Source organism: Canis lupus, chromosome 20 (genome assembly GCF_003254725.2).
Source record: "Canis lupus dingo isolate Sandy chromosome 20, ASM325472v2, whole genome shotgun sequence".
NCBI classification, from domain to species: domain Eukaryota; kingdom Metazoa; phylum Chordata; class Mammalia; order Carnivora; family Canidae; genus Canis; species Canis lupus.
The window spans coordinates 30,278,765-30,305,601 of record NC_064262.1 but is presented as its reverse complement, the minus strand read 5'-3'; the positions used below and the strand labels follow the sequence as shown (position 1 = coordinate 30,305,601).

Sequence of the window (26,837 nt, the reverse complement as noted above, 5' to 3'; positions counted from 1 at the left end):
TCTTACTACGTTAAAATAGCACCAAGGTACAAATCTATCCAATAGAAGAAGCTTAATAAAAACATAATCCAGATAAAGACTTCCACCACTATAAATAGTTCCTTATAAATGCCCCCTAGAGACAAAATTATCATTTCTGTGTTCCTGACCAAAATAGCTTTGCAAGTCTTCAAAATACTTTGCCCTCTAAAGCAATGAGAAGAAAGTCCCTTCAGCCTACAAGTCCTTGTCCTGCTGGGTATTGAGACTTTTGAGCATTTATTCCCCAAAATTTAATTCAAAAGGCCAGCATTAAATACATAGATAACTAGATAAAGAAGGATAACTAGAAACCTTATCTATTAATAGCACAGACTACTTTCCCACACTGTCTATATACAATTTCTTGAAAGCTTAGTAAAAATCCTACATTTGTCTGAAATGAAATGAAGGGAAACCAATAAGAAATGTCCTTTTCTCTGTTTTCAAGAAAAACACAATCTTGTCATGATAAGCAAGAAAGGAGGTTGCAGTATTCATCCTTGTCTTCTCATCCAAGGAATGTATCAATATGAGGGTTCTAGTTTAGAGCACACCACTATGAGATAATTCTAGAATATAAGGTTAAGTTACAGGCTACATGAATCCTACATGAATCCTAGAATATAAGGTTAAGTTACAGGCTACATGTACATACACCTCTCTAATCACCAGGAGAGAGAAATAATGGTAAAATAAATAAAACTTGTATACACATTTAAAAGATGTGTTGCATATTTCAAAATAAGGCAAGAGCAGTTGTGATTTAGGATATATGGATCCTAGCAAATAACCTTAAAGAAAACTACGAAGATATGCTATGACATTTAGAAAGAATATCATTCAACCATTCTGATTTGGCCAAATGTTAAATTAGTCAAATGTTAAATTAGCCAAACATAATGGGAGAAAAATTTTCTATTGATTATGTAATTGATTTAAAATATTCATGAACTTAGCAGAAGCATTAAGTAGTAAGTTCCAGAAACAAGAAATAAATCACATATATGCACAAAAAGGAATGAAGGTGTTTTTTGCAATCTTGGTAAATAGATTCTATTTTTAAGACTCTTCACAAAATCATTGATTCCAAAGCAGGAAAAACCCTACACATATTAACCCAGAGCATTCTTATTCCTGCCTCCACAGTTGTTAAAATCCCCAAAATAAAACTTCTCTCTTAAGACTTCCTCAGAATGTGATTCCCCAGAATGACTTCCAACCCATTGTCTATTATAAAAACGATGTGGGGCACCTGAGTGGCTCAGTCAGTTAAGCATCTGCCTTTGGCTCAGGTCATAATCCCAGTATCCTGGGATTAAGCCCCATGTTGGGCTCCCTGATCAACAGAGAGTCTGCTTCTCCCACCCCTGCTTGTACTTGTTCTCTCTCTCTCTCTTCCCCTCCCTCCCTCCCTCTCAAATAAATAAATCAATAAATTTCAAAATTTTTAAAATGTTTTCTGCCATTTAATGTCATGTGATAATTTTCTCTCAAAGACTAACCAAATATACCTCACTATTATATCAGTTCTTAAAGCCACAAGTGAAGACAGGGACCATCGTTTCTTGCAAAAATCACACTTCAGCTTTTTATCTTCAAAAGTGATTAATCATATCTTTGACTATCATCCAAACTTAGTGGAAAATTTCCTGAATCCTACAAAATCAATACAAGAGCTAGAAAATGTCTTTCCAGGATGAATAGGAAAGAAGGAAAGTCTTGCCATTTCTCTTTATTTCTGATTCAGCTCAGTCTTCATTAGTGCTACATAGTTGCCTTATTATTCAATGTCCTCTGACCCCCCCCAATCATTTTTCCCTGAGGGTGCATATTTATTCACTAACTATAATACAATTTTGTGATCTACAGGATTTTCTCTGATATTCGAGTGTAAATTTGTCTTAAATTAATGAGTTCCATTCTTTTTGGCTCCTACTTTTATTTATTAAATTCATCCTGAACGTGGAATTTATTTTCAAAGGTAGTAATATTCTTTATTCTCAGCTTGGTATTAACAATGAATTAAAAAAAAAACAATGAATTTAATAAACATTGCATTTAATCATTTTTTTAAGTCTGCTAAAGATAAATTTGGTTAAAATATTAATGTTCCAAACCTTCCATTCCCCCAGAAAAGAAATTTATTTTGCTTGGCCTTTCCCTTCATTCCCTTAATAAGTTACTAACAGAACTATTAATTTTTGTGATGCAGAATTATGTGATTGATAATAAAAACACAACTGGGGATCCCTGGGTGGCACAGCTGTTTAGCGCCTGCCTTTGGCCCAGGGCGCGATCCTGGAGACCTGGGATCGAATCCCACGTCGGGCTCCCGGTGCGTGGAGCCTGCTTCTCCCTCTGCCTATGTCTCTGCCTCTCTCTCTCTCTCTGTGACTATCATAAATAAATAAAAATTAAAAAAAAAAACACACAACTGGAAGATTGGGATAAAAACAAGGGAAAAATCTAAGTCTTCAGCCTTAATAGAAATAGTCTAGCTTGAAAGAAAAGGGGTGAAAGAGAGTACCTGGCTCCTGAGCAGTGCAAAGTGAAAGATCCCTAGAAAGAGAAAATGAATGGAAGGGGATTTTAAGAATAGTTGATATGTGTAGGGAACTCAGTGACTCCATCAAATGTAATTACATTCTTATTATAAGAGAAGAAGGAGGAGGAGGAGGAGGAGAAAATTTATTTGAGGAAATAATAGCTGAATAGTTCCCTAATTTGGATGTCCAGATCCAGGAGATAGAGGTAACTCTCAACAAAATCAACAAAAGTAGGCCAATACCAAACATATTATAATTAAATTTGCAAAATATATCAATAAAGAAAAAATTGTAAAAGCCACAATACAAAGTCCCTAAATTATAAGGGAAGACCCATAAGACTAGTTGCAGATCTCTCAACAGACACTTGGCAAGTCAGAAGACAGTGGCATGATATATTCAACGTGCTGAATGGGAAAAACTCTGCAGCTAAGAATATCTATCCCATAAGGCTGCCATTCAAAATAGAAGAAGAACAGAAGAGATAGAGTTCCCAGACAAACAAAAACTAAAGGAGTTCATGACTGCTAAACCAGTCCTGCAAGAAATTTTCTTTGTTTGAAGATTTATTTATTTATTTATGATAGACAGAGAGAGAGAGAGAGAGAGAGAGAGAGAGAGGCAGAGACACAGGAGGAGGGAGAAGCAGGCTCCATGCAGGGAGCCCGACATGGGACTCGATCCCGGGACTCCAGGATCATGCCCTGGGCCAAAGGCAGGCACCAAACCGCTGAGCCACCCAGGGATGCCTCCTGCAAGAAATATTAAAAGGGACTCTGAGGGCAGCCCGGGTGGCTTGCGGTTTAGCACTGCCTTCAGCCCAGGGCGTGATCCTGGAGACCCGGGATCGAGTCCCACGTCGGGCTCCCTGCATGGAGCCTGCTTCTCCCTCTGCCTGTGTCTCTGCCTCTCTCTCTCTCTCTGTCTCTCATAAATAAATAAAATCTTTAAAAAAAATTTTTTAATAAAAAAAATAAAAGGGACTCTGAGTAGAAAGGAAAGATAAAAAATGAAAAAGACAAGAAAGGAACAGAAAAAATCTCCAGAAACAACAACAAAACAAGCAATAAAATGGCACTAAATATATATCTATCAATAATTACTCTAAATATAAATGGATTACACATTCCAATAAAAAGACACAAGGTATCAGAATGGATAAGAAAACAAGACCTATCTATATGCTGCCTACAAAAGACTCATTTTGTACCTAAAAACACCTGCAGATTGAAAGTGAAGGGACAGAGAAACATTTATCATGCAAATTGGATGTCAAAAGAAAGCCAAAGGAGCCATAATTATATTAGACAAACTAGATTTTAAACCAAAGGCTGTAACAAGAGATGAAGAGGACACTATGTTATAATAAAGGGTACTATTCAACAAGAAGATATAACAATTATATATATTCATGCCCCCAAAATGGGAGCACCCAAATATATAAAATAATTAATAACAAACATAAAGGAACTAAGTGATAATAAAAAAGAACAAAACAAAACCTAAAACCACAGAAGCAGGAAAGTATTAAAGATTAGAGCAAAAATAAATGATATAAAAACTAAAAAACAAAACAAACAAACAAAAAAAAACAATAGAACAGATCAATGAAACCAGAAACTGGTTCTATGGGGGAAAAAAGAAGCAGAAGAAGAGTTGTCATGTGTAATGAATAAAACAATGTTCAAAATTCTTGAAGATACATAAGTAAAATTTAAATTTATTTTTCAATGAGTTTATTTGCTATTTTATTGAAAGACTGAACCAAATGTGGCCCCAGCACTTACATAGGTTATACAAATATCTTCCAATGCTGATGTTTATTCAGTTATATCTGAACTTTGGTTTCCTTTAAATGTTGTAAACACAGACCAGAAACAAACTTGATCATCCCAGCAATTTTTAAGAGCTATAAATCAGCTTTAAATGAATTTCCATTAATTAATTCACAGGTCAAGATCTGGGATAACTTCAAAAACTACCTAAGTAATCAATAAATATATGTGACAGCATACCGAAAATAAAAGTATCTGTTAGTATCAAACACACAAAAAAAGACACAGTGGGAGGCAACAGTTGCTACTAAGTAATACAGTTTTAAACTACTGGTACTGTATCTAAAACAAACGTATCAGGGATCCCTGGGTGGCACAGCGGTTTGGCACCTGCCTTTGGCCCAGGGTGTGATCCCGGAGACCTGGGATCGAGTCCCACATCGGGCTCCCGGTGCATGGAGCCTGCTTCTCCCTCTGCCTGTGTCTCTGCCTCTCTCTCTGTGACTATCATAAATAAATAAAAATTAAAAAAAAAAGTATCAAAAGAAAATTAAGGAACAACCTTGTAACTTAAATGATAAGCATCTTGCATAAGATTTTTAAAGTAATTAATTTTAATTTATTAATTATTAATTATTAATTAATTAATGATTAATTTTTATTTATTTATGATAGTCACAGAGAGAGAGAGAGAGAGAGGCAGAGACATAGACAGAGGGAGAAGCAGGCTCCATGCACCGGGAGCCCGACGTGGGATTCGATCCCATGTCTCCAGGATCGTGCCCTGGACTAAAGGCAGGCGCCAAACTGCTACACCACCCAGGGATCCCTTGCATAAGATTTTTAAGCAAGTTATAAGTACTTACGGCTTTAGTGCTTTGCGACATAGATCACCCAGCAAAATATGGACACAACCTCAACTGGAATATGGGCACTCTTCATGCCTTTTTTTTAACTGAGTTATATTATTAAAAATCAATACAGCGCAACATAGTAGTTATTATTCTTTTTAAAAAGATTTTGTTTATCTATTTGAGAGAGAGAGAGACATTGAGAGCATGTGCGAGTGGTGGAAGGAGCTGAGGGGGAGGGAGAGAGAGAATCCCAAGCAGGCTCCATGCTCAGCACAGACCTGATGCGGGGCTGGATCCCACAACTCTGAGATCATGACCTGAGCCAAAACCAAGAGCCAGACACTCAACTGAGCCACCCAGGCACCTCACAGTAATTCTTCTTCTTCTTCTTCTTCTTCTTCTTCTTCTTCTTCTTCTTCTTCTTCTTCTTCTTCTTCTTCTTCTTCTTCTTCTTCTTCTTCTTCCTTCTTCTTCTTCTTCTTCTTCTTCTTCTTCTTCTTCTTCTTCTTCTTCTTTTTTTTTTAAGATTTTATTTATTTATTCATGAGAGACACGCAGAGAGAGGCAAAGAAATAGGCAGAGGGAGAAGCAGGCTCTCTGTGGAGAGCCTGACGAGGCGATCCCAGGATTCAAGGATCACTCCCTGAGCCAAGGGCAGACGCTCAACCACTGGGCCACCCAGGTGTCCCAGTCATTATTATTCTTAAAGAAGTACATAAAATGAAAGAACTTAACTAAAAGTTTATCACCCTTCAGTCCAATATGCTATATATTTGTAAATTAAACCTGTCACAAATAAGATGTACCACATAGCAAGGGTATGCATGAAAGAATAGGAGAGAATGGAGGTTTCAGAATCATGTATACATATATGATAAATGAAAACTCCAAGATATTCTCAAACATCTAAACAGCCTACTACATACCAGTATAGTAAATCATATTGTAAGAGAGAGGATTTGAGTTCTAAAGCCAGAGCCTAAGGCAAATGTTGCATATAGTCAAACTTAACCCTGCAGATCATCTTAAATACCTGTAGGGTATGAGTTATGTTCCTCTGTTTATTCAAGCCTGATGGTAAATATCTGGGAACAAAAAACTGAGCTAGGTTACAGAAAGGAGCACAGAAAAGTCTACCTATAGATATCTGGGTATTCAAACTACTTTGTCTTTAAGAGACTACCAAATCTCCAAGGAGTCCTTACCAGACAAGTGGTGAAGTACAAACTTGTAGACCCTCCAACAGAGTTTATTCTGCTGTTTTAATATGAACATTTTATAACTTTAATATATTAATAGATATATTTGTTATTATTAAGATTAAGGTAACAGAAATAAAAGCATCAGATACAGTGACTGGCACAGGGCAGATGCTCAATCCATATGCTGGGTTTTAATCTAAGTCTTATTTCATTGGACCCACAAACACACTGCTCTTTGGAATATTGTAGAGAAGATCATGGCAACTGCTTCTGTTCTTTTCAAGCTGGCATTTCCAGCTGGACTGGGGCGACAGGATGAACAACCATCAACTGCATGCTTTAAGCATAGAATAGAGATGAACTCACAGTGGTGCTGAGTTTTCTGAGTAGGCACAAGGTGAATCTACTACCCATGGGAAGCACAGATTTATGCTTGGGTCACATCTCAGCAGACTGTCTTCCCGATTGGGCCTGTTCTTTCCAAAGCCACAACAGGGTATTAGGCTCAAACTATAAGACTATCAAACTAGGAGTGTCCAGTTTTGGAGTGTCCTAGTAGAGTTGATAGGAACTGCAACTCTATCAACTCTACCAGGAAAGCACATGAACTCATGAAATTCACTTTCTCTTATATGACAAGACATATCCACCCATAGGTACAATAGGTCCCTTTCACTGGCACTAACCAGCAATGAGACGCCACAAAAATCTAGAAACTGTAATTTTTTTCCTTCCTTGTCCTTCCCCCCACCTTTCCTTTTCTTCCTTCATATTTGAGCCTATAGTAAAACCACAGCAAGGAGGAAACTCAAATGGATTTTCCTATTAGTGGACATTTTTGTGTTATACTCATTTTTTGGTCCTCATATGAACTCCCCCCAGGCACTCCTTTATGGGAATAAGGTATACCAAATGAAATAGAGAACTCGAGGCACAATTTTACCCTTGACATATGAAGAGAGAATATTTTTCTCCTGGATTTATGGTGTAATGCAACTCAGCTACTTTCTTTTCCTCTTTTCCCTGGTTTGCACTTCTTACTTACTGCTGCACACCATCATCACCATCATCATAAATTTATAGAGTGCCTGTGGCTATAGCCTCTGGGTAGCTCCTAAATAATCTAATCCAGATAGCATTGTCTTCAGCTCCCCTTTGGCATGAGTCTATTTACCATTCTGCTTCCTTATTGAAATCTGCTTCCGATTATTTTTCATAAGATAGTTTCGCTTTCTTTTCTTTCCCTTAAGTTGAATCTCTTCTATATCTCCCCATCATTTTCACTCTCCTGGGCTCTAAGCACAGTTAGTCTACATTTTCAGGGGTTTACATCTTCAAATTTAGCCAACTCTTGAGAACTGTACTATCCAACTGCCTTTTCTAAGGTAATTTTTAGCAAGGTTAACTAACAGGACATCTTTAGTCTCTGGAATTCCAACGCTCCAGGTTTAGGCCTCCACTCTAACATCACAGAGCAAGATGATGACCAGTGTTATGGTAACTTCTCTGGACCCACACCAAACTCTCCAAACCCAGCCACTCTTCAACCTTCTAGGATTCTAACTGGGAGTCCTTGGGAGACTGAACACCTAGGCTTTGGGTTTAGACAGAGAGGGGTTCAAATCCAGGATCTAGCATTTAATTTAGGTACCACCTTGACAGTTATTTCAACTTTCTAAGTTTCAATTGCCTTGACTGAAAAATGAGAATGAAAATATCAGCCAAATTAAATATTATGAGGCTGAAATGAGGTAATCTTTGCAAAATACACACAAAGTCTGGCACGTGGTAAGCAGTCCAACTCGGTGGCTATCATTTTTATTCTTATCAGTTAAAATGTTGCATAGAATGCATTTGTCTTCAAAGAAGTTCACAAAGCTGACCTCAGAGCAGACATTAATACATTATTTAGTAGATCCTCAGTCCCAAATACCACTTGGTTCAGTGTTTTCACACTTGGGAAGTCAATAAATATTTTTAAATTGAAATTGAGGACACACAGAGGGTCAGTATTTGGAACCAAAGGAATAGATAACCAGTCATAAATTTGGACATATCATTAAGAGCCTCTATTCTCAGAAAGTACATCTCTTTTAAAATATATTTACTACAGTTACCCATGGAGACCGAATATTTTTATCATCAGTTGCAAAACTGTCTCCTGAAGGGGAAAACTGTGTAATTATAACTAGAGCCGACTGCACACATTAACCTTTTATGTAAGAGAAGAACAAAAAAGTAGGCCCTGGGCAAGAGGCTGGGAAGCAGAGAGAGAGAGGAGGAGAAGGAAAGGAGAAAGAGAAACAGAGAGAGAAAAGGTTTGATGAGGAATATTATCTGGCTTTTGGCTCTTTTCTGTACCAGCAAAGACAGGAGGACCATACCATTTAGGACAGCTGTCAATTTTTTCTATGGAAAGTGAGCAATGAAACACTTCCCACTTCTCAACTCAAAGAGATTAACATTGTCAATTCCTACAGGACTTCTGCCTAAGTGAGACATATATTTGTAAATTATTATGATGATTTTAAAAATAAGCTAAATATCTAAACTCAATGATGAAATTAATTGGGCCCAATCCACCAGAGTAAGTGAAGGTTTTTTACTCTGGGAGATGAATAAATTCTTTTAAGGCAGAGAAATAAAAAATGCATTCATTGATCCTGATCTGTAAAAAGCAGCATGATCTGTTTTTGTACAAAATGGACTGTCTTTTAAATGCTATTTCTGCCTCTTGCTTATTGGACAAGTCAACTGATCCTTTATGTGTTTACCTTCCTCATATCTACACTAGATAGGAAAATACCTGTGGGGAGGAGGGTTGCAGGCCTGCCACTCTTCTCTCTCCCTGTGTCCCCACATCCCTCAAAAGAATAACTCTGAATCAGATGGGCCGTACTCAGGCACATTGGTTTTCACTAAAGGGCACTATACAACAAAGCCTCCTTCCCTCATCTCCATTTCATTTCCTCTAAATTGGGAAAAGTGACTCCTCATGGAAGGCTACTCATTTTCTTCTCTCCCTCCTGCCTTCTTTCCAACTTTAAGCAATAGTATCTGTGAGCCAAAGTGATGTCCAGAGCTCCAGCTCCGGCCCCCACATTTTCATTCTGTTCTGCTTCCTCACACTGTCCCCTCTCAAAATTCTTCAGCTTGCTGTTCATTAGAGGGAGCTATTTAAGAAGTAGGAGGAAGTCCCACTTCCAGGTCAGCCTTCCTTTATCAGTGTTCTGCACTCAGAGATCTTGGGTACTGGTCCAACTGTGTTACCATTTCCATGTTAGGTACTTTGCATTTGCTCTTTCCTATTTCTGGAATGTTCTGCATCTTGACCTTATGGGACTTTAAATCATTCGGGTCTTAGTTCAAATGCTATCTCTTTAGAGAAGCCTTCCCAGATCATCGGATCTTAAATAGCATCTTTACTACCACCAAGTCACGCTATTACTTTAATCTATTATTTTGTTAATGGATCTTATCCCATTGCATTACTTCCTTCACTTATTGTCTTGTTGCCCACCCTTACCTCCTTTCTAAACATTTCCATTAAAAGGAAGGTCCAAGAGAACATGGTTCTTGTCTGTCTTGTTCACTGCTTATTTATCCAGAGTTGAATGCCTATCACAAGGTAGATGCTCAGTAAATCATAGCTATCATTACTCTTTCCTTTCACACCTGGTCCTGCTACCTCCTATGCCCATCCAAGTCCAATAAAGTCTTCAGAAAGCCTTCTCTTCCACTGGTATACTATAGGCTTTCAGAATTAGAAATAAAGGGTCTCTCTTATAACTTTCTTTTCACTAACAAGAATTTATATAACTTACTCTTTATTTGAACAGTATGTTATTCCACTTACTTTATTTGTATTTTTTAAATAAATTCCAATTTAAGGGACATAGTTTAGTGAGTGCTCCTATAGACAAGGATAAAGTAGTTTATGTCTTTCTTACCCACAAGGACAGTCCTAAAGCAGCACTTTTACATGTACCCTCCAGCTCATACACATGTGCACACAGTAGAAAGCCCATATTCCCATTCCAGATAATCTCCAGCAGGGCAGAAGAGAAATACACGTTGAAAGGGCTAACCTAAAATCATAATGCTCTTGAAAACATTGCCAGTTAACATTTCCTCTTAAGAAAGTCTCAATCCCAGCAACACCAAAAATAGCTCAGTAACATCTTAAATTGAAGATATTTTTTTAAGTTGCAGCTTAGAGAGTCTCTTAGAAATCTCTTCAATCTCCACAAAATAAAATAAGGCATAGCTCCTCCAGAGGTCCAACAGAGGCTTTCCCCTAGCATGAGAAAAGATAGCTATTTCTTTTGCTGAAGATGAGATTAATTAATTGGTGTAATTTTATTGGATATATATATTTTTTTAATGTGTAACAGAATATGTCAATATCAGAGTCACACTTTGCACTAAGATGCTAATACTAGGAGGTCCAGGAGAATAAGACTGACTCCTAGCTCCCATCTCACATTTACTATAAAGCATATATTCATTGAGGGGGATCTCTAGCAGAACCGACTACATTCTTTGAATTGGTACTTCTTATTCTTGCTATATTTTGTCAATTCTGTATGGCTAAAATGGCAAAATTTCAATGTACAAAAGATGCAACTCCTTTCTACTCAAGACCACTCATCTTTACGTCATACTGTCTTTGTATTAAAAATCAAAAGATGGGGGGATCCCTGGGTGGCTCAGCGGTTGAGCACCTGCCTTTGGCCCAGGGAGTGATCCTGGAGTCCTGGGATCAACTCCCGCATCGAGCTCCCTGCATGGAGCCTGCTTCTTCCTCTGCCTGTGTCTCTGCCTCTCTCGGTTTCTCTCTGTGTGTCTCTCATGAACAAATAAAATCTTAAAAAAAAAAAAATCAAAAGATGGAACACCTGGATGGCTCAGCGGTTGTCTGCCTTCAGCCCTGAAGTACTGGGATTGAGTCCCACATCGGGTTTTCCCTGTATGGAGCCTCTGTCTGCCTAGGTCTTTGCCTCTTTCTTTCTGTGTCTCTCATGAATAAATAAATAAAATATTTTTTAAATTATTTATTCATAAGAGACAGAGAGAGAGAGAGGCAGAGACACAGGCAGAGGGAGAAGCAGGCTCCATGCAGGGAGCCCGACATGGGACTCGATCCCAGGTCTCCAGGATCACGGCCTGGGCTGAAGGTGACGCTAAATCACTGAGCCACCCGGCTGCCCCTAAATAAATAAAATCTTTTAAAAAATCAAAAGATGGTAGCCCTATGCAACTTTATCATGCAGTCTGAACCCCATTTTCCCATTTCATGGACAAAGTATGTAGACAGATATCATACTCAGGGAAGGTACCAAAAAATATCTCCATACATGATTAATTTGAGAACCAAATAAGCAGACCTGTACCTTTCTATGCTATAGTTAATCTTACAATGTTTTATGCATACCTTTTATGGAAGTAGGCTTGATATAAATCCTTAAAAAAAACAATAAAACCAAAATTTCTGTAAGTGTTGTGAGGGTTAATTTTATATATCAACTAGATTGGATCAATGTGTGCCCAGATATTTGATCAAACAGTATTCTAGATATGTTTGTTAGGGTATTTTGCATGAATTTAACATTTCAATTGATAGTCTGAGGTGCAGAGAAGAGGGTGGAGTGGAAAATCCTAGGCTTACCTCAACCAACAAATACATGTAGATAACACTCACAGCAGTGTAAACAATCTAGTAAATGACCTGAAAACTGGTGGAACAGACTCTCCACAGCAAAATGTAATGAGGAGACCACATCTAAGAGGATAGAAAGGGTAGAGATGTGGTCAGGAACCAAATGAACCCATGGGAATGCCCATGAGAGAGAGGTACAATGTGGCCATAGAGAGGGAAGAGGAGCGGACCCCCATATCAGGCACCCCGAGAATGCAGTGGAAGACAAATATCCATAACATTTGGCTTGGAAAACTAGAAGGGCCTACCTAACTTCATGAGTACTTATAATTAGTGGGGCTTAATATCGAGAATATTAAAAATCAGTGGAGGGCAGCCCAGGTGGCTCAGCGGCTTAGTGCCGCCTTCAGCCCAGGGTGTGATCCTGGAGACCCAGGATCGAGTCCCACGTCGGGCTCCCTGCATGGAGCCTGCTTCTCCCTCTGCCTGTGTCTCTGCCTGCTTCCCTCCATGTGTGTCTCATGAGTAAATAAATAAAATCTTTAAAAAAATAAATAAATAAATAAATAAAAAAATAAAAATAAAAATCAGTGGATATAGTTCTGGGAGAGCTGAAGGCAATATGAAACAGTCTCCATCTTTAAAGGGATAGGAAAACAAACAGCCATGCTGAGATAGAACATACAAGCACAGTTTGAAACCACCTGGTATATATGGAAAGGAGACTTATTTACTATCACAGAGCCTGTGCTGGAGAAGCAGGGAACTTTTGGAGACTTCTCCAAGAACAAAATAGCTGGTGGGCACATTTCCCTCCCCGCTTCCCCAGCCTAGTTACATGCCAGAACAAGTACACAATGAACACTCTCTACCTAGCTTGCTAAAAGCAAACTCCACCTCACATTCTCCTGGGGAACCCCACTCCATTGCAGCCTGGGCAGGACTTTTCCCAGGCAGCTGCAGCTCTCCTTTCACAGCAGACCTTCAAGGACCTTACTGATTCCCCATGCTCCACCACTGTGTTCTCCTGTGGACCTGCTCCCTCCAATATACCCTTGACCAGAGCCCATTCAAAGCTGTGTCACAAGCCAGACATTGTACAAGCAGCCATGACAATGGCCAGCACCAATCCAAAGTGACTCGTTCCCCAAGGAGAAGGGGAAGATAACCACATACATCAATCCAACTATGACTCCAGTAGAGGGCTAGAGGCAGACATCAGGTCTGACTGCAGGCCCTGCCCACCAATAAAATCTCCTCAGGGAATTACACAAGGAAAGCCACCTTGCAGTTCAGTACTACCTATCTCTGGCAAATCTGACTCAACTCAAAGGTGGCCCCAAACTGACCCACTAACAACACAGTAACCAAACCCTGCCCAGAACAAAGAGCCATTGCACACAACTAAACTAAAGGAAAAAGTGGCTCACCCACAACAGCAGGGTGCATACAACACACATAGGAGATATCCCTGAAGTGCTAGATTCTGGTGAACAGAGGACATTACACTGCAGGGCACTATAGGACCTCTTCTTCATTAAGCCACTACCTTCAAGAGCAAGAGACATAGCTGACTTTCCTAATACACAGAAAAAGACACGGAGAGGAAGACAACATGCGGAGACAGAGGAATATGTTCTAAATGAAAACATAGGACAAAATTACATTTCTGTGTGAAATGGAGATAAGTAATATACCTAAGAGAGAATTTTAAATAATGGTCCTAAAGATAATTACTGGACTTGACAAGAGTGGAGGACCTCAGTTAGATCCTTAAAAAATAGAGAACATAAAAAAGAACCAATCAGAGACAAATAACTCAATTGAAATGAAAAATACACTAGATGGAATAAACAGTAGACTAGAGGAAGTAGAAAAACAGATCAACAACTCAGAGGACAGAGTAAGGGAAAGAAATCTAGCTGAATGGGAAAGAGAAAAATAATAATAAAAAATGGAAATAGACTAAAAAAATTCTGTGACGTCATCAAATGTAATAACATTTGCATTAAAGGACTCTCAGATGGAGAAAAAGAGAAAAAAGAGCACCAAAATGTATTTGAAAAAATAATAGCTGATGGAACACTCTGTTGAGCATCTGACACTTGACTTCAGCTCAGGTCATGATCTCAGGGTTGTGAGATCAAGCTCAACATTGGGCCTCTGTACTGGGCATGGAGCCTGCTTATAATTCTCTCCCTCCTTCTCCCTCTGTCCCTTGCCCCCATTTAAAATAAATAACTAAATAGCTGAAAACTGCCCAAATCAAAGGAAACAGAAATCCAGACCCAGGAGGCAGAGAGAACCCCCAAGAAGATCAACTCAAGGAGGTCAATACCAGGACACAGGATAATCACAATGGCAAAAAGTAGTAACAAAAAGAGAATTTTAAAAGCAGCAAGAGAGGTGCCTGGGTGGCTCAGTCAGTTAAGCATCTACCTTCAGCTCAGATCATGATTCCAAGGTCCTGGGATTGAGCCCCATGTCAGGCTCCCTGCTCAGTAGGAAGTCTGCTTCTCCCACTCTCTTGGCCCCTCCCCCTGCTGTGTTCTTGCTCTCTCTCTCTCTCTCTCTCATAAATAAATAAATATAATCTTTGACAACAGCAACAACAACAACAAGCAGCAGGAAAAAAGAAAACAGTTACATACAAGCAAAACCCCATAAGGTATAAACTGATTTTTCAGCAGAAACTTTACAGGCCAGAAGACAGTGGCATGATATACTCAAAGCGCTAAGAGAAAAAAACCTGCAACCAAGAATACTGTATTCAACACGGCTATCATTAAGAAAAGAAGGACAGATAAAGAGTTTCCCAGAAAAATAAAAGTTAAAGGAATTCATCACGAGTAAACTAGGTCTACAAGAAATATTAAAGGAGACTCACTGAGGAAAGACCATAAGCAGGAAGAAGAAAAGTAAGAAGCACAAAAGCAGTAAAGTTAGGTATGTCTATAAAAATCAGTCAAGGGATTTATAAAATAAAAAGATCTAAAGTATGACACCATATACTTAAAATGTGGAGAGGGAAGAGGAGGGAAAACTTAATGTTTTTACAATGTATTCAAACTGAAGCTACCATTAATTAATATAGACCGCTATATGCATAAGAGGTTATATATAAATCTAAGGGTAATCACAAATCAAAGAACAGTAATAGATATGTAAACACACACACATATAAAGAAAAAAAATTAAGAATATCAATAAAGAAAGTCAGCAAACTGTGAAAGAAGAAAGCAAGAGAAGAAAAGAACAGAGAAGCACTGCAAAAACCACCATAAAACAAGTAACAAAATGGCAATAGCTACATACCTAGGTACCTTGAACATAAGCAGACTAAATGCTCAGATCAAAAAACAAAAGATGATAAAATGGATTTTAAAAAAAAGCAAGACCCATCTATAGGATATCTATAAGAAACTCATTTCAGACCTAATGAAACATGCAGATTGAAATTACAATGATGTAAAAGCATTTATCATGAATATGGAAGGAAAAGAAAACTGGGGTAGCAATATTTATATCAGATGAAATAGACTTTAAATAAAGACTATAACAAGAAACAAAGAAGTGCACTATATAATCATAAAAAGAACAATGTAACAAAAAGATAACAATTGTAAATATTTATGCACCCAACATAGGAGCACCCAAATACACAAAGTAGATAATAACAAATATAAAGGAAGCAATCAAGAGTAATACAATAATAGTAGGGGACTTTAACACCCCACTTACATCAATGGACAGATTATCCAAAAGAGAAAATCAACAAAGAAACAGTGGCTTCAAATGACATATTGGACCAGGGGGATCTAACAGATATATTTAGAACATTCTATCCTAAACAGCAGAATACACATTCTTAGGTGCACATGGAAAAATCACCAAAACAGATAACATATTAGTCCATAAAACAAGTCTCAATAAATACAAAGCAGGGTGCCTGGGTGGCTCAGTGGTTGAGTGTCTGCCTTCAGCTCAGGGCATGATCCTGGATCCCGGGTTTGGGGATTGAGCCCCACATCAGCCTCCCTGCAAGGAGCCTGCTTCTCCCTCTGCCTCTGTCTCTGCCTCTCTCTCTCTCTCTCTCTTTTTCACATGAATCAATAAATAAAACCTTAAAAAAATACAAAGCAATTGAAGTCATACCATGCATCTTGTCTGATCACAACACTATGAAACTAGAAACCTACCACAAGAAAAAAAAAACTGGAAAAGACACAAAACATGGAATTTAAATAACATCCTACTAAACAGTGTATGGGTCAACCAGGAAATCAAAGAGGAAATCCAAACAAAAATGGAGACAAATGAAAATGAAACAAAATAATCCAAAATCTTTTGGTTGCAGCAAAAGTTGTTCTAAGAGGGAAGTTTATAGCAATTTAGGGCTACCTCAAAAGGCAAGAAAAATCTCAAATAATGAAGTAACAGAAAGAGAAATTAATAATCCCATTTACAATTGCAGCAAAAATAAAATACCTAGGAATAAACTTGACTAAAGAGGTGAAAGACCTGCATACAACATTGATGAAAAAAATTGAAGACAATACTAAGAAATAGATATGCCATGATCATGGATCGAAATAAATATTATCATGTCCATACTACCCAAGGCAATATGAGATTTAATGTAATATCTATCAAAACACCACCAGCATTTTTCACAGAATTAGCACAAATAATCCTAAAATTTGTATGAAACTACAGAAAACTCCAAATAGCCAAAGCAATCTTGAAAAAGAACGAAACTGGAAGCATTATAAATTGGACCACTTTCTTACACCATACACACACACACAAAATGGAAATAAATAAATAAGTTCAAAATTAATTAAGAACCTAGATGTGAGACCTAAAACCTTAAAAAGTCTCTGAAGAGAGCACAGGTACTAATCTCTCTGACATCACCCATAGCCACGTTTTTCCTAATATGGTGGTCTCCTGAGACAAGGGGAAACCAAAGCTAAAATACTATTGGGAGTATATCAAAGTAAAAAGCTTCTGCACAGTGAAGGAAACTACCAACAAAACTAAAAGACAAGCTACTGAATGGGGGAAGATATTTGCAAATGAAACATCCATAAAAAGGTTAGTATCCAAAATATATAAAGAACTTATACATCTCAACACCAAACCCCCCCCCCAAATAATCCAATCAAAAATGGGCAAAAGAGGGGTGCCTGGGTAACTCAGCAGTTGAGCCTCTGCCTTTGGCTCAGGGCATGATCCTGGAGCCCCGGGATCAAGTCCCACATCGGACTCCCTGCATGGAGCCTGCTTCTCCCTCTGCCTGTGTCTCTGCCTCTCTCTCTCTCTCTCTCTCTGTCTCTCATGAATAAATAAATAAAATCTTAAAAACAAAAATGGGCAAAAGATACAAACAGACATTGCTCCAAAGAAGAAATATACTTGGTCAACAGACACATGAAAAGATGTTCAACATTGCTCATAATCAGAAAAATGCAAATCAAAATCACAATGAGAGAGCACTTTGCACATGTTAGAATGACTAGAATCAAAAGTACAAGAAACAACAACTGTTGGCGAGGATGTAGAGAAAAAGGAGCCTTCATGCCCTATTGGTGGGAATGCAAACTGGTGTGGCCACTGTGGCAAACAGTATGCTGGTTCCTCAAAAAATTAAAAATATAAATACTATATGATCCACTATTTCCATTACTATGTATTTATGGAAACATTATTTCAAAAAGATATATGTGCCCCTATATTCGTCACAGCATTATTTACAATAGTCAAATTATGGAGGCATCCCAAGTGTCCACTGATAAACAAATGGATAAAGATGTGAAATGATAGATAGATAGATAGATAGATAGATAGATAGATAGATAGATGATAGACAGAAAGAAAGAATAGAGTATTACTGAGCCATAAAAAAAAGAATGAAATCTTGCCATTTGCAACAACATGGAGGAGTCTGGAAGGTACACAATGCTAAGTGAAATAAGTCTGAGAAAGACAAATACATAGGATCTCATTCATTCAAGAAACAAAAAAAGAAAAAAGAGACTAATCAAGAAAACAGACACTTAACTATAAAGAACAAAGCCGATGGTTACCAGAGGGATGGGGAAAATAGATAAAGGGAATCAAAAGTACACTTATCATGATGAGCACCAAATAATGTATAGAATTGTTGAATCACCATACTGTACACCTGAAATTAATATAACACTGTATGTTAACTACTCTGTAATTAAAACAAAAAAATAATAAATTGATATGGTGAATAAGAAGACTGCTCTCCCCAACGTGGGTGGCCTCATCCAATCACTGGAAGGCCTGAATAAAACGAAAGGCTGACCCTCCCCTAGCAAGAGGGAATTCCTCCTGCCTGTGTTAAGCTGGGAAATGGGTTTTTTTCCTGCCTTCATACTGCCACTCCTACTGAAACACTGACTCTTCCCAGGTCTTGAGCCTGCACACTTTTAGACTAGAATGACAATATTGCTTTAGCAGTTCTTAGGACTCTGAACTCAGACTGGAACTATATCATTGACCCCCTGGGTTTTCAGCTTGCCAACTGCTGATCTTGGGACTTGTCAGCCTCCATAATTACATGAGCCAATTCCTTATAATAAATTTACACATATCCAATTGGTTCTGTTTCTCTGGAGAACCCAAGCTAATATGAGTGTTAAACTCAAACTCAAAGATTAATAACTGCCTTTATCAGGTAGGTATCTAACTGTATGTCTCTTTATGAACTACATAAAATCTTTTCATGAGCTAGCATATGGCACTCCATCACTCATGCTGGAACTCTCTTTAGGTGTTTAAAACTTTCTATATATTAAAATGTAAAACATCAATGAAGGATATAGTGAGACTAAACTGGGAAGAATAGTTAGTAATGCCAATTACAGGGCAATCTCGAATATAAAGCCAACTTCCATTTTCTCACTGAAAAGGTTAAAATTTTCAAAAGGAAGGATGGTCAGTTTATACATATAAAAACATAGGGATATGTAAAAAATCGTTCAAACACCTACTTATGTTTCTTATTTCATTAATTTAAGTGGATGTTTAAAAACACACATTTAATTCAAACTCTGGCATAGGTGTCTTCAGCATGTATGAGCTGCCTTTTATTCCTCCAACAGAATGTTCCAGAGCACATCTGCTATTCTTGGTTCAAGACATGGTACTCTGTGAATCACATGTGATGCTGTCTCTGGAAGTTGGCTCTGAAGGCACAAGTACCCATTTATACAAGCAGCTTTTCCTTTTAAATAAAAATGCATCCTCCTGTAGGCATAGATTTTGATGTCCATGATAGATTTATCTCTTGTATTGTTTTTTTGAAGTGATGTTCAGAAGGTCAGTTTAGAGCATTCAATACTTGTAATTGTGAAGTCACAGCCCCCAGAATCATGACTAATTCTGTATTCAATTTCTTTACTCCCTTTTTATTGATCTTAGCACATGACCTTCACAAGCACCCAAAGCAAACACTGGGTGAGGCCATTTCAGCCCACTGTGACTGCTCTAAGCAGCACGTGAAAGGACCCAAACATAAAGCAAGGTTGTTTCTTCTACAGGATAATAACTTTGGGGAGAAAGTGGATGTCACTCCTGTCGGTATATCATAATGCAATTCTGGCTTAAAGATAAAATGTCAGTTGATATAATGACAGTTTTAACCCCTTGCTTCATTTCATCTTTTATCTATTTATCCACTAGTTAGTAAACCTGAACTTGCTGAAAGACAAACAAGTACTTTATTTTTTTTTTTTAATTTATTGCGAACACTAACAATAGTGGAAAGGCTTGTTTTTGCATTAATGTTCACCTCCGGTGTATTTTCTGCTCCATATACAAACAAGCGATCAATTTCCACCCTCCAAACATGTTAAACATCATCTCTTCAATGTCCTCAATAACACAGCGAAGACATCTTACTGTAAAATTAGTTTGGGACCCAATTATCTTATTGTGAAAAACCACAAACACCAAACAAAAGCAAACACAATATCCAAATATCTTAACAAAATAAGACCCAGGTTGAAGGAAGTGTAAATGCTCAGATTCACCAATGGGATCAGAATGCAAACTGCTTGTTTGTGATTCCTCCCAATCATCTGGCCACTGGAGTATCATACTCCCACAAAGCATATGGCAGCCCTAATAAAACTGACTAACAAAATGAGTAAGCCTGAAGTGTTGGAACACTGGGACATCTCACACTCATGTCAGACCAGTTATATTTTTCACTTCCCCTCTTTCCCTAATTTTTGTCATATAAAGCTTTCTAGATTTTCCTTGGCAGTTACTAACCCTGACTAACATGTGTTTTTCACTCTCTCGTGTGTGCTTCCAAGTTTGGAGGGCTTCAGCTGCAAGCAATCCCAACATGAACAGCAGTCCAAAAGTGATTTAAACATACAGAGCTTTCTTTGCTGTCACTTTTTCCCCCTATGTAGCAAGATGTCTGAAGGTAAGCAATCTGGCACTGAGATGGTGCCTTAATGTCTTTAATGTCCCAGGCTCCTTCTATCTTTTGGCTCTGCCATCCTTAGATGGGGCTTTCACTTTCATTGTCCCAGAGGCTGCTGTGCCTCCAGGCATGGCATCCTCACTCTAGGCAAGAAGGGGGTAAGAGCAAAGGGCACAACACAAAGAGAAGATGCCAGCTGAGTCCATCCATTTCTAAAAGCTATCCAGGAAGTTCCATCCAGTGGCTTTCATATACATCTCTCCGGCCAGAAATGGATCACATTGTTTCTCCTGACTGTATGTAAGGGAGCATGACCAAGAGGCAATAAGCCAAAAGGAAAGATCATGAGGATGAAAGAGACTAGGCCCTTCACAACATCATTGCACTACCAAACTAACTCTAGAAACATCTACCTCCTGTGGTCTTGTAAGCAAATAGATATCCTCATGGGTTAAGCCAATATTACAGGAGTCTTCTGTTACTTGCAGCTGAAAGCATTCATAATTCATATCCCACTCTAACATCAACCTCCATGAAAGTAACCACATTCATTGTTTTATCTTTATGGCACCCCCTTAGGGTTCTGGTACTCTGGATCTGCCACAACCAGAATGTTATATATTCTCCTCTTCCTAGCCTTAAGGAACTCATCATCTAAGACTGACAAGATAAATGAGCTAAAACTAAGGTAAAACCAATCCAAAAGAAATAAAAGCAAGCAAGAAAAGTAAAGAGCTAGATAAATATCCGTGCTAGGTAATGTGAGGGTATAAGCTTAAAGAGTCTTATTATTTTTGGTGGGAAGATGCATCACCTTAGCTTAGACTAGCGAAATTAAGTTGTAATCAGGAGGGTGTGTCAGTTAAAGTGTTTGATGAAGAGGAAAAGGAGACTGTTCTCCACATTTAATTTGGCAGAGGATGTGGCTGTGGGCAAGGGAACCCTGCAATGAAAATGTCCCGAGGCCATTGACCAATATGGTAATACATCCAAGGCAGAAAAGTTTGCTTCTGAGTGGACAGAGGTGGTGATATAATGATGTCATCAAAATGACAAAAGGCACAGATAACAGGGAAACAAGGGCTGATTCACCAAATCCAAGGATCACAGAATTACAACAACCCTCAGGCGAGACTTCAGACTTCTCTCTCAGCTTCCAGTTTTCCTGAGTTTAACACCTTCTCCAGTCAAAATGCAGCCAAAGTGATCTTTTACTAATTCAAGTATTTCATATCCCTCCTTTGCCTAAAGATCTGCAATAGCTCACCACTGCTCTTGTGATAAAAACACCAAAACTTTACCAGCATCCACAAGGCCTTTCATGATCTGCCCCTGCCTATCTCAGCCTCTTTATCTCCTACCACACTATCCTCTCCATGCCCTACCTGCCACCTTCCTTCAGTGCATAGATCCTATCCTACTCTCTGAGGCCGCAAGACCACATGACACTACAAGCATCTTTGCTCATCTACTGGCTACTCACACTTGGCTTCTGAGATTATACTTCGTTTCACAGGGAGGTCGTCCCTCACCATGCTCCCCTCCAAAGCCAATGTGATATACTTCCTGTAGAACTCTCTGCTTCCCCTTTCATAATGCTCATGACACTCAGGATTAATTGGTTAATGACTGTCTTCTGCTCTAAATTGTAAGAGCCATGAAAGCAAAGACCACGTCTGTCTCTTCCACCCAGATTCTGGCATATAGTAGGTTTCCATGTACACACATTGAATGACCAGTGGTCAATTATCATTATGCTGATGCCATCTTGGAAGGCAGGGCTTTTAACAGTTCAAGGACACATATGAAAAACAGACTCATGAAAAATTAATAAAGGCAAAAAATTATTAAGGATGGTTTTAATGATTGGGATAAACCTTTTTCTATTTCAGTTAGAAATCAAGGGGAAGTCAGTGTCCTTCCAAACATGCTTGTGATTCTGTACAACAAAGTTTAGAGTAGTGCTCTAAACATGAAGGAGTTGGACAGCCCTGGATTTGGATCTCCGAATTTGTACTTCTCAGCTGTGTGATTTGATATAAACTTTTAATTTCTCCAAGCCTCAGTCTTCTCATCTGTGAAATAGGGGTTTCAATAGGGGTTTGTGAGGATTAACTGGCATGATATAGGGAAAGCCTTTACCCCAGTGCTTGCCACAAAATAAGCATGGACTAAACATTAGTGGAGATTCTTTGATACTTATTATTATTATCAGAGACACAATATAAATAGGACTGGATTAAAAATGTAAGAGATTAATAAACATTACACAGTATTGTTACGGATGTTCCTATTGTTATTTGTGGCCAAGGAGCACTAGTGCTCTTAGTGCAGTTAGGTAGCTCTATGTTTGTCTCAGTCACTACTCTGGCCCAATGCCCAGCACAGTGCTTCGCACGTGGTGTTATGCAGAAAATGCTTTCTGAATGGGTACTTGAATCACAGGTCTAAATCAGTGTGATAATGCAGACATTCTTATAAGAAAAATACGAAGAGAAAGGCAGTGTTCAGCAGAGGAAGAGATAGGAAAGAAGAAGATTGTTTTCATTTAAAAAGAAATAATAAAAGCTTTTAGGCAATAAGATTAGAAGTTCAATTTTAATGGCACAAGAGAGAACTCATTGAGAATCTTGTGCTGTGACATGGTCAAAGCAGAAGCCGATAATGAAGGTGACAACATTCAGAACCATCACATCTATGACCAGCTTTTAGACCCTGAAAAGTTGATTAGAACATTCCAGGAAAGCGATGCTGTGTCATTCCAGAGGAAGACTGTGAACCTTGCTCTCACCTCTCACCCACTAATACTGCTTTCTCTACCAGTGTGGCCTTTATCAAGTGAGGGCTTCTGTTCTCTCTTCTATCTTGTTCCATGACAATAATACCCAAAGTGCTTTCCACCCCTAAAAGGAAGCTCTGGTGAGTGCCTTATTATAACTATTACATGTAACACAAGGCCTGCCACTAATATAAGGCACATAAGAATAAATTACTCAAATAGGATGGAAAAGCTATATTCACTTAAAGAAAGGCCCACTTTCTTGAAACTCTGTGGCATTGGAACCATTTAGAGTTTGCTGTCAAGCTTCCTAGCAGTGCTCATTACCTTGGTTAGCAGTCCCCCTGGACTACTGAAGGCTCAGATGAAATATATAATATATAATATGAAATATATAATCACGGGCTGCAATGTCTAAGTACAACAGGATGATTTAAAAGCCCATACTAGCCTTCACCCATGATATTCATCTCTTCCTGTCTATTTTTTTGTGATCCAGACAAAAACTTGGAATGCAATCTGTATATTGATATTCCCTGAAAAGGATTTCAGCAGCTCTTCAGGAAAGATTGCTCAAGCAGTTTTAGAAACTCAAACATAAAAAAAAAAAAAAAAGAAACTCAAACATTCTGCATTTATGGTGTGTATAGGTATAGTTTCTGTGTCATAAAAATAAAGCCCCACTAAATACAGTCTTCCACTCTTGCCACAGCTAGAATATCTGAGAGTGGGTAAGCGCATTTCTTTTGGTATGAAATAGACTGGCTTCACCTCTCAGCTCCCCACAGAACTCCACAGGAACTGGATGAAGTATTCAACTTTTCTGAGCCCCAGTAACACCATTAGACAAATTATGTTATGCATGCCTGGCAATGCAAGAGCTCAATAAATGTTACATGTCTTTGATATTAATGTTGCTACTGAGGCTGTTATTGTAGTTGCTCTTTCTGGCAGAGACCACTAGTGCTCACCCAGGCACACAGCTGGGCACGGCTCTCAGCTCTAAGACACTTAGGTGGGTCCAAATGACTGAATTCTAATAATGTAATATGGCAGAAGTAATATACACCCCTTCCTGGAAAGGCCCGCAGAAATCTTCCAAGCTGTCTTTTACTCTTTCCTTTTCCTTTCTCAACAAACCTGATGGCTACTTGTTGAAGAAGTTAGAACTACAAAGTGGAAGGAGCATGGACACTACCCAGGAACCTCCCAGGAGAGTCACATCTCCGAAATATATGGAATGCATTCTGAATGAATAAGACATAAACTTTTTTTTTCCTGTTGAGTCACCTCAGGGTAATTTGGCATCACCTGGCACACTGACATTTTGGTCTATGTAACTGTTATGGAAGGCTGTCTCATGCATCACAGGATGTTCAGCAGCATCTCTAGCCTTAAACAATCAGATGGGTAGTTTCTCCATCAACCATGACAGCCAAAACTATCCCCAAACATTGCCAAATGTCACTGGGGTAGGGGTGGGAGTGGGGGTGGGAGTGGGGGCAAAATCACCCTTGGCTGAAAACTGGAACATCATTATCACTGTGGTCCTCACCATCCTCATTACTGGTAGTCTAGCCCCTCAGGACCTCTTTATAATCTTAGCCCTGAAATTTCAAATGTAGGTCCAGGATATCTTTTAGGAGAAAATGTTAAATGTCACCAAAACTTGAAAGACAAGGGTTCACTTGATAAACCCAGGGTTTTAAGGGACCAAAGAACAAAGTCAAAACCAAAATAAACATAATAACTAAAAATAAAAATAAAAAAGTTGGTTTGATCATTTTGGTAGCCTAGAACAAAACTTCCTTTTCAAAAAGGAAAACTAAACATCAAGGTCAAGGAATTTCAATGTGTTTAACAAACATATGAAGGATATTTACTATAAGAAAGGCACTGCGCTGAACATAATGTGGTGAATAAAAGAGACATAGTCTCTGGTTTATTTAGATGAAAGAAATAAAAATATGCCAGGTTTTGCTAACATCCCAAACATACCTATTAGCTGACACTGTGACAGGCAAAACTCTACAGATACCCCTGTAGAGCTCCTGTTCCAAAATTCTTCTCATCTAGGTGCTTTTTTGAAGGTACTCTGCAGGCATAATTTAGATGAATTGACCGCTGGCTTTAACATGGGGAGATTATCTTGGATTACCTGAGTTGTTCAGTGTAGTCACATGAGGCCTTAAAAGCACAAGTGGGAAGGAGAAGAATAAGAGATGGTAGATGAAGATGCAGGACAGATGTCACCGATGGGAAGTCAGAGATTCCAAGCACAAGAAATTCAATGTGTCATAATAACTCTGAGATGCAGGAGCTCCATGTGAGGACTGAAGGGAGGCCAGTAGGGGCTGGTCATCTCCAGCGAACAGCCAGCAAGGAAAGAAGGGCTTCAAACAACCACAAAGAACTGAATTCTGCCAACAATCTGAGCTTGGAAGTGGTTTCTTCCGAAGAGCCTCCAGAAACAAGCACAGCCCTACTCATACCTTGACTTTAGCCCCACAGGACCCATATTGGGTTTCTCTCCTACAGAAACTGTAGTAAATATATGTTGCTTTTGGCCACGAAGTTCATGAAAATTATTATTGCAGTGAGAGAACTAATACACCACTGATGCCTTAAATATTGCACAAGACAATAGGTTGAAGAAAATGAATATGAAAATATGCCGTATCTTTCATCAATCTTGAGTTTGCTAAGTATTTGATTAGGTGCCCATTGGTGGAATAAGTGAATTCATTCCTATATTCATACACTTGCTTAAAAATATATATTGAACTTGATGAGATGAGCACTGGGTGTTATGCTATATGTTGGCAAATCAAGCTCCAATTAAAAAATACAAAATAAATAAATAAATAAATAAATAAAATAGAATCATATTTCTAAAAAAAATTAAAATAAAAATATATATTGAGCACTTCCTCTATTAGTCCCTAGGTGAGGTGTTAAGGATACAATAGTGAAAAAGATACTGTCCTTTACTTCTTTTTTTTTTTTTTAATTTTTATTTATTTATGATAGTCACAGAGAGAGAAAGAGAGAGAGGCAGAGACATAGGCAGAGGGAGAAGCAGGCTCCATGCACCGGAAGCCCGATGTGGGATTCGATCCCGGGTCTCCAGGATCGCGCCCTGGGCCAAAGGCAGGCGCCAAACCGCTGCGCCACCCAGGGATCCCTGTCCTTTACTTCTAATTGCTCATAATGGAAGTGGAGGATGGAAACATGACAGCCAACAATAATACAGAGGATGTAATAAGAACCCAAACACAATCTTAATATAAATATGATAAAAGTATGAACATAGGGCAAGGGAGCAAGGAAAAAAAAACATAGCTAACATTTACTGAATACTTGTCTCATTCATCTTTGCAAGTCAATGAAGTAGAACCATGAACCTTCCCATTTTGCAGATGAAGAAGCTGAGGCATAGGCAGGCAAAGAAAACAGGCCCAAATCAGAGTCCATATGTAGTGGAGCTGAGATTTTAACCCAGGTGGTCCTACTCCAGAGCCCATGCTTTTCCAC

At 38.5% G+C, this 26,837-nt stretch overlaps 1 protein-coding gene across 14 annotated transcripts in view; it reads right to left on the bottom strand.

Annotated features, from left to right (window-relative positions):
* Positions 1–26,837, bottom strand: part of FHIT (fragile histidine triad diadenosine triphosphatase) — a 1,380,560-nt gene that overhangs the window by 1,028,756 nt on the left and 324,967 nt on the right. The window lies entirely within an intron of this gene.